Source organism: Dermacentor albipictus, chromosome 3, assembly GCF_038994185.2.
Source record: "Dermacentor albipictus isolate Rhodes 1998 colony chromosome 3, USDA_Dalb.pri_finalv2, whole genome shotgun sequence".
Classification (NCBI taxonomy): domain Eukaryota; kingdom Metazoa; phylum Arthropoda; class Arachnida; order Ixodida; family Ixodidae; genus Dermacentor; species Dermacentor albipictus.
Window position 1 is genome coordinate 139117958 of NC_091823.1, and position 13870 is coordinate 139131827.

Below are 13870 nucleotides of genomic sequence, written 5' to 3' on the forward strand. Positions count from 1 at the left end.
TTTGTTTAATTTTTAAACAATAATTTTGTTTAAGCACTCCACATTTTCCAAAGGTATTTTCAGTATTATGCAATGTTCGCTCTTTTGTCAACTTGCCTCTGGTACTTGCTGCTTTGTTTTTCTCTGGCGAGAATGGTTGAAAGTGCCCGTGTGTTCGTATCGCCTTTATTCAGACGCCTTGAGCTCCATGTGATACTTTTCCAATGTACGTCAAGTTTTATTCCTTGAGTGTATTTTCAATTATTCTTATTTTCTAGTCGCTTTCATTTTTTCGAATTATTGAATAAGCTGCAGTGCATTCCAATTTGCATTTCAAGTATATTTTTATACGTTTAGGTATTTATATGCTCTGTCGCTCTTGCTTGGGCCCCCACTTGGGTCTGCAGTATTGTGTATATAAATAAATATTATTTGGGTCCACGGTGCAGAAGCGCCAATTGGGCAACTCGGGGGTACTCCATTTTCATAGACAGGTGATATGGACGCCATGCTGTAAAGGTTCCCGACAATGATATCGATGTGCTTTCTCATTCTCCCTAGGCCTTACGGGAAGCATTGTGGATCTTTGATTGCCAGTAATGCTGCAGCGCCCCAGGTAGCCACTGAAATATGTTGTCGCCTCTGCCAACTGCTTGGTGGTAGCGTAATCGTATCTCTGCCACCAACTGATCGTGGAATCGAACAGTTCGGAAAGTAACAGTGTATGACGCTGAGTCCCGATTGCTGTTTACGAATGATACCATTGATCTTTCACTCCAGTGAAAGCCCACAACGTGTTAAACATAACTGCTTTCATTGACCTCAGATTTTGTTCCATGTAAAGTGATTCCGGCTAAGTGCCGCAAAGATAAGCCTTGTATTAATAAGGTTCTCGTTCAGGAATTCCGCGCAAATCCCGCACTTACAAAATATATTGCAAAACAAAAACCCAAGCTTGTACACAAAGCTAAGGGATATGAGCACAAAACTTGAAAGCGAATTGAAGGCTGCGAAGAATGCACATCTACAAGCCTTAGCAGATAAACTCGAAACGAATCTCAAAGAGGTCTGGCGTTATGTCAAGAGCAACCAGAAGGATGACACTGGCATCCCGGCCATCGTAAATGATGGTAACCAAATCAAAGAAGATAAAAAAACGCAAAAGCTTTTAACAAGTACTTTCATTCTGTTTTCACAAAGCCATGTAGCATTTCTATTGCTGACACGCCGACATGATTACCGGATATGGAAAACATTGCCGTGAGCAAGGGAGGAATGGAGGCTTTGTTGTCTAAGCTGAAACTGCATTCAGCTCGTGGACCCGATGGAATTTTTAATCATGTTTTAAAACACTGTTCAAGACAAATAGCGCCTTTCTTAGTAATATTATTCAAGAAGTCACTATATGTTCAATAGCTTCCCGAAGACTGGAAGACAGCCAACATGTATTCGATATTTAAAGAGGGTGATCGTACACACGTACCCAGTTACAGGCCGGTATCTTTAACTTTCCTTTGCTGTAAGACGCTCGAATATGTCCTGTACTCTAATCAGATGAAGCATATTCAAGGAAATAACTCTTTCACCTCGGCTCAGCATGGGTTCCACTCTTGTTTTTCGTGCGTAACACAACTAACCGAATTCAAGCATAACATTGCACTCGGCCTGGATCATGGTGAAGCGATAGATGCACTCTTACTTGATCTGCAGAAAGCATTTGATGTCGTCCTGCACAATCTGCCTTGCTTAAAATTATCATTTCTAGGCATTCTTGAACATATTCTCGGCTTGATAAAGGATAATTTACACCTGCGCAAACAGCAAGTTGTTCTTAATGGGGTGGCATCAGCTCAAAAGCATGTGCTATCGGGAGTGCCTCAAGGCTCTGTGCGTGGGCCACTTTTCTTCCTTGTTTATATTAATGATTTAGTAGTAGGTCCCAAATCAATCATCAGACTGTATGCCGACGACTGTGTCATTTATCGTACAGTGAAATGCCATACCGATATGTCTCTCGTACAGGACGACCTTGAAAAAGTGTCTATCTGGTGCAACCGGTGGCAGATGTCTCTGAATACCGGTGAATGCTACCATGTGCAGATTACAAAGAAAAAGCAAAAATTTCCAAGTTCCTATTGCATAAATAATATTGCACTCAGTACCACTGAGAATGTTAAATACTTCGGAGTTACGTTTTCTGAAACGCTTGACTGGACTAATCATGTTTACTCAATTAGCGCGAAAGTTTACCATCTTCACTTTTTCCGACGAAATTTTAAACACTCTCCTTCATCATTCAAGGCAAACTTGTATATAGCAAACGTCAGCCCTATTCTAGATTATGCATGCGTTACCTGGGATTCGCACACTAAAAACCTCACAGACAAAATAGAACGCGCCCAGAAGCAAGCAGCACGCTTCGTAATAGAAAATTATAATTTTACTATCCGAGGACAGGAATATGGGCAGGGTTAGGTTGGAAGACTCTCTCTTGCGAGAAAGTCGGCCAATCTCATGATAAATAAATGTTTTTTCTCACTCTCTCTCTCTTCACGCAGGAAAATCCTAAGATTGAAATTCCTTTATAATATTGTTACGTAGGGTGACGCAGACGAAAAGCTATGTACAAATATATTTACAAGGAAAATACGCTGCGCTAGGCCAAGAGGCAACAGCCCGCGCTAGCATCTAATCGTCGTCGTCGTCTTCACACTGCTGGCCTTTCGTGATCGCACATATTGTGCCGTAGCACTACCCCCGGCTGCAAAAGCGCCGTCCCGGAGCGACTAAAGATCGGACTCGGAAGCAGTGTAGTAGGCCTTGAGCCTACTGACGTGTACGACATCACTAGATGCCACAGGAGAGGACGAGGTTGAGCCCACAGGAGCAATTTCGTAAGTCACAGGCGTCACCTGGCGCAGCACGCGGTAGGGCCCTGTGTATCGCGAAAGAAGTTTCTCTGAAAGTCCGACGTGACGAGAGGGCGACCACAGGAGCACGAGCGCACCAGGTGAAAACTGTACGTCACGATGGCGGGCGTTGTACTGACACTGCTGAGTGGTCTGTGAGGCCGTAAGTCGAGCACGGGCAAGCTGGCGTGCATGGTCGGCGAAGGCGATGGCGTCGCGCGCATACTCGCTTGTTGAGACCGCAGCATGAGGAAGTGCCGTGTCTAGGGGCAAGGTAGGTTCGCGACCGTACAGGAGATAAAAGGGAGAAAATCCGGCGGTGTCGTGCCGGGAAGAATTGTACGCAAATGTTACGTAAGGAAGGGCAATGTCCCAGTCGTGGTGGTCCTTGGAAACGTACTTGGCCAGCATATCGGTAAGAGTACGGTTTAACCGCTCTGTCAGGCCATTGGTTTGAGGATGGTATGAAGTAGTCAGTTTGTGTTGAATGGAGCAGGAACGCACAATGTCAGCGATAACTTTCGAGAGGAAGTTTCGACCACGGTCAGTAAGCAGCTGTCGCGGGGCGCCATGAAGCAAGATAATGTCACGCAAGAGAAAGTCCGCGACGTCAGTGGCGCAGCTGGTAGGGAGAGCCCGAGTGATAGCGTATCGGGTGGCGTAATCAGTCGCGACGGCTACCCATTTGTTCCCAGAGGATGACGTGGGAAAGGGACCGAGCAGGTCTAATCCAACACGAAAGAACGGTTCCACAGGGACGGTGATCGGCTGGAGATGACCGGCAGGTGGCACCTGAGGTGTCTTCCGACGCTGGCAGGGATCACAGGCAGCAACATAGCGTCGAACGGAGCGAGCGAGACCAGGCCAATAGAAGCGGCGGCGGACGCGGTCGTACGTGCGGGTTACCCCAAGATGTCCTGCAGTGGGTGCGTCATGCATCTCAAAGAGCACAGCCTGTCGTAGATGTTTTGGCACGACAAGAAGAAGATCAGGGCCATCAGGGAGGAAGCTCCTTCGGTACAGAATGCCGCCCTGGAGGACATATCGGCGAACGGATGCGTCGGTAGGTGTAGAGCGCAGACGCTCGATGAGTACTCGCAGCGATAGGTCTCGGTACTGCTCATCGGCGATGTTAGCGAAGGCAGACACAGAGAAAATGCCGTCGGCGGTACTACTGTCGGCGTCGTCAGGCTCGTCTACCGGGTAGCGAGACAGGCAGTCAGCGTCCTTGTGTAGTCGGCCAGATTTGTAGGTGACAGAGAACGAATATTCTTGGAGGCGTAAGGCCCAGCGACCAAGTCTTCCTGAAGGGTCTTTCAATGAGCATAACCAACAAAGCGCGTGATGGTCTGTGACAACGGAAAAGGAGCGGCCATATAAGTATGGGCGGAATTTCGCAACCGCCCAAACTAGGGCCAGACACTCACGCTCAGTGATGGAATAGTTGCGCTCCGCGGGTGAGAGGAGCCTGCTGGCGTAAGCGATAACACGGTCGTGGCCACGCTGGCGTTGTGCTAGTACTGCTCCAATTCCGTGACCGCTGGCATCAGTACGGACTTCGGTAGGCGCAGAAGGATCGAAATGGGCCAGAACGGGAGGCGTTGTGAGAATGTCGATGAGATGAGAGAATGCAGAGGCCTCGTTATCGCCCCACTGGAAAGGAGAGTCTTTCTTCAAAAGGTCGGTTAGTGGTCGTGCTATGGCGGCGAAATTCCTCACGAAACGGCGGAAGTACGAACAAAGGCCGATGAAGCTGCGCACATCCTTGACACACGTCGGAACAGGGAAGTGCGTAACAGCATGGATCTTGCCTGGGTCCGGTTGCACTCCGTTCGCGTCAACGAGATGTCCAAGGACGGTAATCTGGCGACGGCCGAATTGGCACTTCGATGCGTTGAGTTGCAGACCGGCTCGCCGAAAAACGTCCAGGACTGCTGAGAGGCGCTCGAGGTGCGTAGCGAACGTTGGGGAGAATACGATAACGTCGTCCAAGTAGCACAAGCACGTGGACCATTTGAAACCGTGAAGAAGGGAGTCCATCATGCGTTCAAAAGTGGCAGGAGCGTTACATAGGCCGAACGGCATCACCTTGAATTGATAAAGACCGTCGGGTGTCACAAAGGCAGTCTTCTCGCGGTCGAGATCGTCCACGGCAATCTGCCAATAGCCGGAGCGAAGGTCAATAGAGGAGAAATAGCGAGCACCGTAGAGGCAGTCAAGGGCGTCATCAATCCGAGGTAGGGGGTACACGTCCTTTTTGGTAACCCTGTTAAGGTGCCGATAATCCACGCAAAAGCGCCATGAGCCATCCTTCTTTGTTACCAGCACAACCGGTGACGCCCAAGGACTACATGACGGTTCAATAATGTTCTTGGCAAGCATTTTGCGAACTTCTGCGTGAATAACTTGACGCTCAGCTGGTGACACTCGATACGGGCGGCGATGAATAGGAGGGGCATCGCCGGTATTAATGCGATGTTTGACAGCTGTAGTTTGGGCTAAAGGACGATCGTTAAAGTCAAAAATATCGTGGTAGGAAAACAGAACGCGGTAGAGTTCACGAGCGTGCTCGGAGGGCAAGTCGGGCGCAATCATTTTCCGTAAGTCAGCGATGGAACAATTTGTCGACTGCGATGGTAGAGAAGTATCGGATGAAGTGTCGTTTACTGCAATGGAAGCTACTGAGTGATCCTCGAACGAACAAAGCTGGGCCAAAGAGATCCCACGTGGCAGCACTTGTGTCGTCATGCCAAAGTTGACCACTGGCAGGCAGACGCAATTCGCCGTAATAGATAAAACTGCATGGGGTACTGTGATCCCGTGTGTAAGGAGGACGTCTTGCATAGGAGCCGCGATGTAGTGACCGTCGGGGACTGGTGGGGATGACACTAGGTCAACGTAGGTCAGTGCCGAAGGTGGCAAGCGAACGAAGTCGGCGGAACTGAGGCGACTGGGGTGTGGTTCAGTAGGATCCAGAACAGGCAGGTCAAGGCGGAGAGTACTGGCGGAACAATCGATGAGAGCAGAATGTGCGGAGTGGAAGTCTAAGCCGAGGATGATGTCGTGGGGACAGTGGGCGATGACTGTGAATAGAACGATTGTTGAGCGATCGGCGAAGGAGACGCGGGCGGTACACATACCAATTACGGGGGCTGTTCCGCCATCGGCGACACGGACAACAGGCGTCGTGGCGGGCGTGATAATTTTCTTGAGCCGGTTACGAAGCTCAGCGCTCATTACGGACAAATGCGCCCCAGTGTATATGAGAGCAGACACGGAAACACCGTCGACGTGCACGTCAAGAAGGTTCAGATGAGTGGGCAAAGTCAGTAGAGGATTTGGCGGCGTAGGGAGCAATGCAGCGTCACCTCGAGGCGCTGCATCGTCTAGTTTTCCGGCTGGGAGCGGCGCCCGAAGGGAGTCGGCGAATAGGAGCGACGGGGCTGGGGAGAGCGAGATTGTCGTCGTTGGGGCGAAGGCGAACGAGAATAGGGGCGGTTCGTTGCAGGAGAATCAGTGGCGGCATTATCGGAGCGTGCGGCATAGGGACGAGAAGGGCCACCTGAGGGGTGAGAGTAGGCAGTATAAGTAGACCGGATCGGGGAACTCCAGCGACTACGACAGTGCCGAGAAATGTGCCCGATGCGATGGCAGTGGAAACAAATAGGCTTGTCGTCAGCAGTGCGCCACTCAGATGGGTTGCGGAAACGTGGTGGGTAAGAAGATGCGGGACGGGGCGAAATCGAAGAAGCCGGGCGGGTATCAGGGCGATGGGCCGGGCGGGTATCAGGGCGATGGGCCGAGCAGATGGTGTGAAGACCCATGTTTTCAAACTCCTGGCAGACAACTGCCTGGATCAGTGAGACCGTGACTGCAGATGTGTTGGTGGGACTGGAGTCGAAGGCAGCCGGATAGGCGGCCTCGATCTCACGCCGGACGATCCTGGTAACATCGGCAGTGTTGTTGGGCCGAGGAGCGTCGGCACAGGAAGATGTCGCTGGAGTGTTGGGCAGACGGGCAAACTGCTGGTCAATACGTCGGCTTTTGGCGAGTTCCAGGCGGCGGCACTCTTTTATAACAGCATCCACCGTGGCTACGTTGTTGCAAACGAGCAAGTTGAAGGCGTCATCGGCAATGCCTTTGAGGATGTGGGAAGCCTTGTCTGACTCAGCCATGTGGGGGTCAACTTTGCGGCACAGAGCCAAGACGTCCTGAATGTATGTGACATAGGGCTCTGTTGACGTCTGCACACGGCCGGAAAGCGCCTTCTGCGCGGCAAGTTTTTGACCGTAGGGGTTGCCGAACAAGTCTCGAAGCTGTGTCTTAAGTGAATCCCAACTGGTGAGCTCATCTTCGTGCGTGCGATACCAAACTCGAGGTGTGCCACCGAGGTAAAAGACTACGTTGGCGAGCATAATAGTAGGGTCCCACCGGTTATTGCGGCTGACGTGTTCATAGAGGCTGATCCAGTCATCGACGTCTTCCCCATCGTGGCCCGAGAATACGCCAGGATCACGGGCAGCGGGGAGAGTGATGTAGGTCGTCGAAGGGGCAGCAGGTGTCGGAGCCGGCGGAGTCGGGTTGTCGTCGCCGGGAGCCATGAAGGAAGGCTCGACGTACCGTCCACTGCGAAGCTGCGTGACGAGGTACAGGGAACGTCCACCTCCACCAGATATGTTACGTAGGGTGACGCAGACGAAAAGCTATGTACAAATATATTTACAAGGAAAATACGCTGCGCTAGGCCAAGAGGCAACAGCCCGCGCTAGCATCTAATCGTCGTCGTCGTCTTCACACTGCTGGCCTTTCGTGATCGCACATATTGTGCCGTAGCAATATTGTTACGTAGGAAGACGAGGACGAAAACCTATGTACAAGTATATTTACAAGAAAATACGCTGCGCTTGGCCAAGAGGCAACAGCCAGCGCTAGCTTCTAATCGTCGTCGTCGTACTCTTACTGCTCGGCTCTTCGTAATCGGAAATACTATCCCGTAGCACTACCCCCGGCGGCAAAAGCGCCGTCCGGGAGTGACTAAAGGCCGGAGTCTGAAGCAGTGTAGTAGGTCTTGAGCCTACTGACGTGCACGACATCACTAGATGCCAGAGTAGATGACGAGGTTGGGCTCACAGGAGCAATTTTGTACGTCATGGGCGTCACCTGGCGCAGCACGTGGTAGGGCCCTGTGTATCGCGAAAGGAGCTTTTTTGAAAGTCCGACGTGACGTGAGGGCGACCACAGGAGCACGAGTGCACCAGGTGACAACTGTACATCACGGTGGCGGGCGTTGTACTGACGCTGCTGCGTGGTTTGCGAGTCCATCAGTCGAGCACAGGCAAGCTGGCATGCATGGTCGGCGAGGGCGATGAGGTCGCGCGCATACTCGGTTGTTGAGAACGCAGCAGGAGGAAGTACCGTGTCAAGGGGCAAGGTCGGTTCGCGACCGTAAAGTAGATAAAATGGAGAAAATCCGGCGGTGTCGTGCCGGGCAGAATTATAAGCAAATATGACGTAAGGAAGGGCAACGTCCCAGCCGTGCTGGTCCTTCGAAACCTACTTGGACAGCATGTCGGTAAGAGTACGGTTTAACCGGTCTGTCTAGCCATTGGTTTGAGGATGGTATGAGGTAGTCAGCTTGTGTTGAATAGAGCAGGAACGCACTTTCGAGAGGAAGTTACGACCACGGTCAGTAAGCAGCTGTCGCGGGGCGCCATGCACTAAGGTAATGTCACGCGAGAGAAAGTCCACGACGTCAGTGGCGCAACTGGTAGGGAGACCCCGCATGATAGCGTATCGGCTGGCGTAATCAGTTGCGACGGCTACCCATTTCTTCCCAGTGGATGACGTGGGAAAGAGACCGAGGAGGTCTAATCCAACACGAATGAATGGTTACACAGGGACGGTGATCGGCTGGAGATGACCGGAAGGTAGCACCTGAGGTGTTTTCCTACGCTGGCAGGGATCACAGGCAGCGACATAGCGTTAGACGGAGCGAGCGAGACCAGGCCAATAGAAGCGGCGGCGGACGCGGTCGTACGTTCGGGTTACCCCAAGATGTCCTGCAGTAGGTGCGTCATGCATCTCAAAGAGCCCAGTCTGTCGTAGATGTTTAGGCGCGACAAGAAATTTAATAATATTTGGGGTTTTACGTGCCAAAACCACTTTCTGATTATGAGGCACGCCGTAGTGGAGGACTCCGGAAATTTTGACCACCTGGGGTTCTTTAACGTGCACCTAAATCTAAGCACACGGGTGTTTTCGCATTTCGCCCCCATCGAAATGCGGCCGCCGTGGCCGGGATTCGATCCCGCGACCTCGTGCTCAGCAGCCCAACACCATAGCCACTGAGCAACCACGGCGGGTAGGCGCGACAAGAAGATCAGGGCCATCATGGAGGAAGTTCCCTCGGTACAGAATGCCGCCCTGGAGGACATATCGGCGAACGGATGCGTCGGTAGGTGTAGAGCGCAGACGCTCGATGAGTACTCGCAGCGATAGGTCTCGGTACTGCTCATCGGCGATGTTAGCGAAGGCAGACAAAGAGAAAATGCCGCCGGCGGTAATACTGTCGGCGTCCTCAGGCTCGTCTAGCGGGTAGCGAGACAGGCAGTCAGCGTCCTTGTGTAGTCGGCCAGATTTGTAGGTGACAGAGAACGAATATTCTTGGAGGCGTAAGGCCCAGTGACCAAGTCTTCCTGTAGGGTCTTTGAATTAGTATAACCAGCAAAGGGCGTGATGGTTTGTGACAACGGAAAAGGGCCGGACATATAAGTATGGCCGGAACTTTGCAACCGCCCAAACTAGGGCCAGACACTCACGCTCAGCGATGGAATTGTTGCGCTCTGCGGGCAAGAGGAGCCTGCGGGTGTAAGCGATAACACGGTCGTGGCCACGCTGCCGTTGTGCCAGTACTGCGCCAATTCCGTGACCGCTGGCATCAGAACGGACTTCGCTAGGCGCAGAAGGATCGAAATGGGCCAGAACGGGAGGCGTTGTGGGAAGGTCAATTAAAAGCGAGAATGCATAGGCCTCGGTATCGCCCCACTGGAAAGGGGCGTCTTTTCTCAAAAGCTCGCTTAGTGGTCGTGCTATGGACGCGAAATTTTGCACGAAACGGCGGAAGTACGAGCAAAGGCTGATGAAGCTGCGCACATCCCTGACACACTTTGGAACAGGGAAGTGCGTAACCGCATAAATCTTGCCTGGGTCCGGTTGCACTCCGTTCGCGTAAACGAGATGTCCCAGGACGGTAATCTGGCGACGGCCGAATCGGCATTTAGATGCATTGAGTTGCCGACCGGCTCACCGAAAAACGTCCAGCACTGCTGAGAGGCACTCGAGGTGCGTAGCGAATGTTGGGGAGAATACGATAACGTCGTCCAAGTAGCACAGGCACGTGGACCATTTGAAACCGTGAAGAAGGGAGTCCATCATGCGTTCAAAAGTGGCAGGGGCGTTACGTAGACCGAACGACATCACTTTGAATTGATAATGACCGTCGGGTGTTACAAAGGCAGTCTTCTCGCGGTCGAGATCGTCCACGGCAATCTGCCAATAGCCGGAGCGAAGGTCAATAAAGGAGAAATAGCGAGCACCGTGGAGGCAGTCAAGGGCGTCATCAATACGAGGTAGGGGATACACGTGCTTTTTGGTAACCCTGTTAAGTTGCCGATAATCCACGCAAAAGCGCCATGAGCCACCCTTCTTTTTTACCAGCACAACAGGTGACCCCATGGACTACATGACGGTTCAATAATGTTCTTGGCAAGCATTTTGCGAACTTTGGTGTGAATAATTTGACGCTCAGCCGGTGATACTCGATACGGGCGGCGATGAATAGGAGGAGCATCACCGGTATAAATGCGATGTTTGACAGCTGTTGTTTGGGCCACAGGACGATCGTTACAGTAAAAAATATCTTAGTAGGGAATCAGAACGTGGTAGAGCGCACGAGCGTGCTCGGAAGGCATGTCGGGTGCAATCATTTTGTGTACGTGGCGATGGTACAAGTTGCCGACTGCGACGGTAGAGGAGGATCGGCTGAATTGTCGTCTGCTGAAATCGATGCTACAGAGTGATCCTCGAATGAGCAGAGTTGGACCAGAAACATCCCGCGTGGCAGCACTTGTGTCGTCAAGCCAAAATTGACCACTGGCAGGCAGACGCAATTCGCCGTAATAGATAAAACTGTGTGAGGTACTGTGATCCCGTCTGTAAGGAGGACGTCTTGCATAGGACCCGCGATGTAGCGACCGTCGGGGGCTGGTGGGGATGACATGAAGTCAACGTAAGTCAGTGCCGAAGGTGGCATGCGAACGAAGTCGACGGAACTGAGGCGGGTAGGGTGTACTGGCGGGAACTGTAGGGTAGGGAGAGTACTGGCGGAGCAATCGATGAGAGCAGAATGTGCGGAGAGGAAGTCTAAGCCGAGGATGATGTCGTGGGGACAGTGAGCGATGACTGTGAATAGCACGATTGTTGAGCGATCGGCGAAGGAGACGCAGGCGGTACACATACCGATTACGGGGGCTCTTCCGCCATCGGCGACACGGAAAACGGGCGTCGTGGTGGGCGTGATAATTTTCTTGAGCCGGTTACGAAGGTCAGCGCTCATTACGGACAAATGCGCCCCAGTGTCTATGAGTGCAGACACAGAAAGACGGTCGACTTGCACGTCAAGAAGGTTCAGATGAGTAGGCAACGTCAGTAAGGGATTTGGTGGCGTAGGGAGCAATGCAGCGTCACCTCGAGGCGGTGCATCGTCTAGTTTTCCGGCTGGGAGTGGCGGCCGAAAACAGTCGGCGAATAGGAGCGACGGGGCTGGGGAGAGCGAGATTGTCGTCGTTGGGGTGAAGGCGAACAAGAATAGGAGTGATCCGGTGTTGGAGAATCAGTGGCGGCGTCATCGGAGCGTGTGGTATACGGACGAGAAGGGCCACCTGGGGTGCGAGAGTAGGCAATATAAGTAGACCGGGTCGGGGTACTCCAGCGACTGCGACAGTGCCGAGAAACGTTCCTGATTCGATGGCAGTGGAAGCAAATGGGCTTGTCGTCAGCAGTGCGCAATTCAGATGGGTTGCGGAAACGTGGTGGGTAAGAAGATGCGGGACGGGGCGGAATCGAAGAAGCCGGGCGGATATCAGGACGATGGGCCGAGCAGATGGTGTTGTTTTCGAACTCTTGGCGGACAACTGCCTGGATCAGTGAGACCATGACTGCAGATGTGTTGGTGGGACAGGAGTCGAAGGCAGCCGGATAGGCGGCCTCGATCTCACGCCGGGCGATCCTGGTAACATCGGCAGTGTTGTTGGGACGAGGAGTGTCGGCACAGGAAGATGTCGCTGGGGTGTTGGGCAGATGGGCAAACTGCTGGTCAATACGTCGGCTTTTATCGAGTTCGAGGCGGCAGTACTCTTTTATAATAGCATCCACCGTCGCTAAGTTGTTGCAAACGAGCAGGTTGAAGGCGTCATCGGCAATGCCTTTGAGGATGTGGGCAACCTTGTCGGACTCAGTCATGTTGGTGTCAATTTTGCGGCACAGAGCCAAGACGTCCTGAATGTACGTGGCATAGGGCTCTGTTGACGTCGGCACACGGCCGCAAAGCGCCTTCTGAGCGGCAAGTTGGTGACCGTAGGGGTTGCCGAACAAGTCTCGAAGCAGTGTCTTAAGTGAATCCCAACTGGTGAGCTCATCTTCATGCGTGCGATACCAAACGCTAGGTGTGCCACCGAGGTAAAATACTACGTTGGCGAGCGTAATAGTAGGATCCCACCAGTTATTGCGGCTGACGTGTTCATACAGGCTGATCCAGTCATCGACGTCTTCCCCATCTTTGCCCTAGAATACGCCAGGACCACGGGGGCGGGGAGAGTGATGTAGGTCGTCGAGGTGGCAGCAGGCGTCGGAGCCGGCGGAGTCGGGTTGTCGTCGCGGGGAGCCATGAAGGAAGGCTCAACGTGCCATCCACTGCGAAGCTCCGGGACGAGGTACAGGGAACGTCCACCTCCACCAGATATGTTACGTAGGAAGACGGAGACGAAAAGCTATGTACAAGTATATTTACAAGAAAATACGCTGCGCATGGCCAAGAGGCAACAGCCCGCGCTAGCTTCTAATCGTCGTCGTCGTCTTCTTACTGCTCGGCTCTTCGTCATTGGAAATACTATCCCGTAGCAATATATACAAAAATACAACTGGTATTGACAAAAGTGTTCATTAAGGAGCCGCATTACGCTTCATCTAAGAGAAACCACGCTGACAAAATTAGAGGTTATCAGTGCCGTACCAATGTGTTTAAGCATTCATTTTTTCCTAACACGATTAACAACTGGAATGAGCTCCCTAATGAAGTGATGGTAGCGTCTATAGTTTTGAAAATGAGGAGCCACATTCTTTGAACGTTCTGTTATTCATCTCTGCACATACGCTACTGCTCTTTTTCTTAGTTAGTTTGTTACTTACTTTGCTTGGTACTTTCGTAGTTTGTCTTCCGCATTTGCGAATTTGAGTGCTTAAGCATTGTTGCATTTACTGACGCATTCTTTTGATGTTGCTAAATATTTTTCCATTGGGACCACCGGTGTTTAAACCCCCCTACGGTAATGCCATCCAGGTGATGTAGGTGTACCGAACAAATAAATAAATGAATAAAAAGTGTAAACTTTTCCCATAATGACAAGAGTGCATGAACTTGCCATACTGACTTTGACAGTGCGCACCTACTGATTCGGCAAATTGTGCGAAACTGAGGAGGTCGCCAAGGTCCCCAGCTTGCTTAAGTTGAGTACCACATTTATTTTGTAAACTAACACATAAGATAGATGTGCGTAGAATTGTAGGCTTACATTGAAGGCAATATGACAGTTTTTCTTTGCAGTATACTTGAGTGGGTTAACTTCTCATCTTGACTTTCGCTCAGGATTGCTTACGGTACAGATGAAAGTTAAGTTTAAAGTTTGCAGGCATGGAACCCGACGACT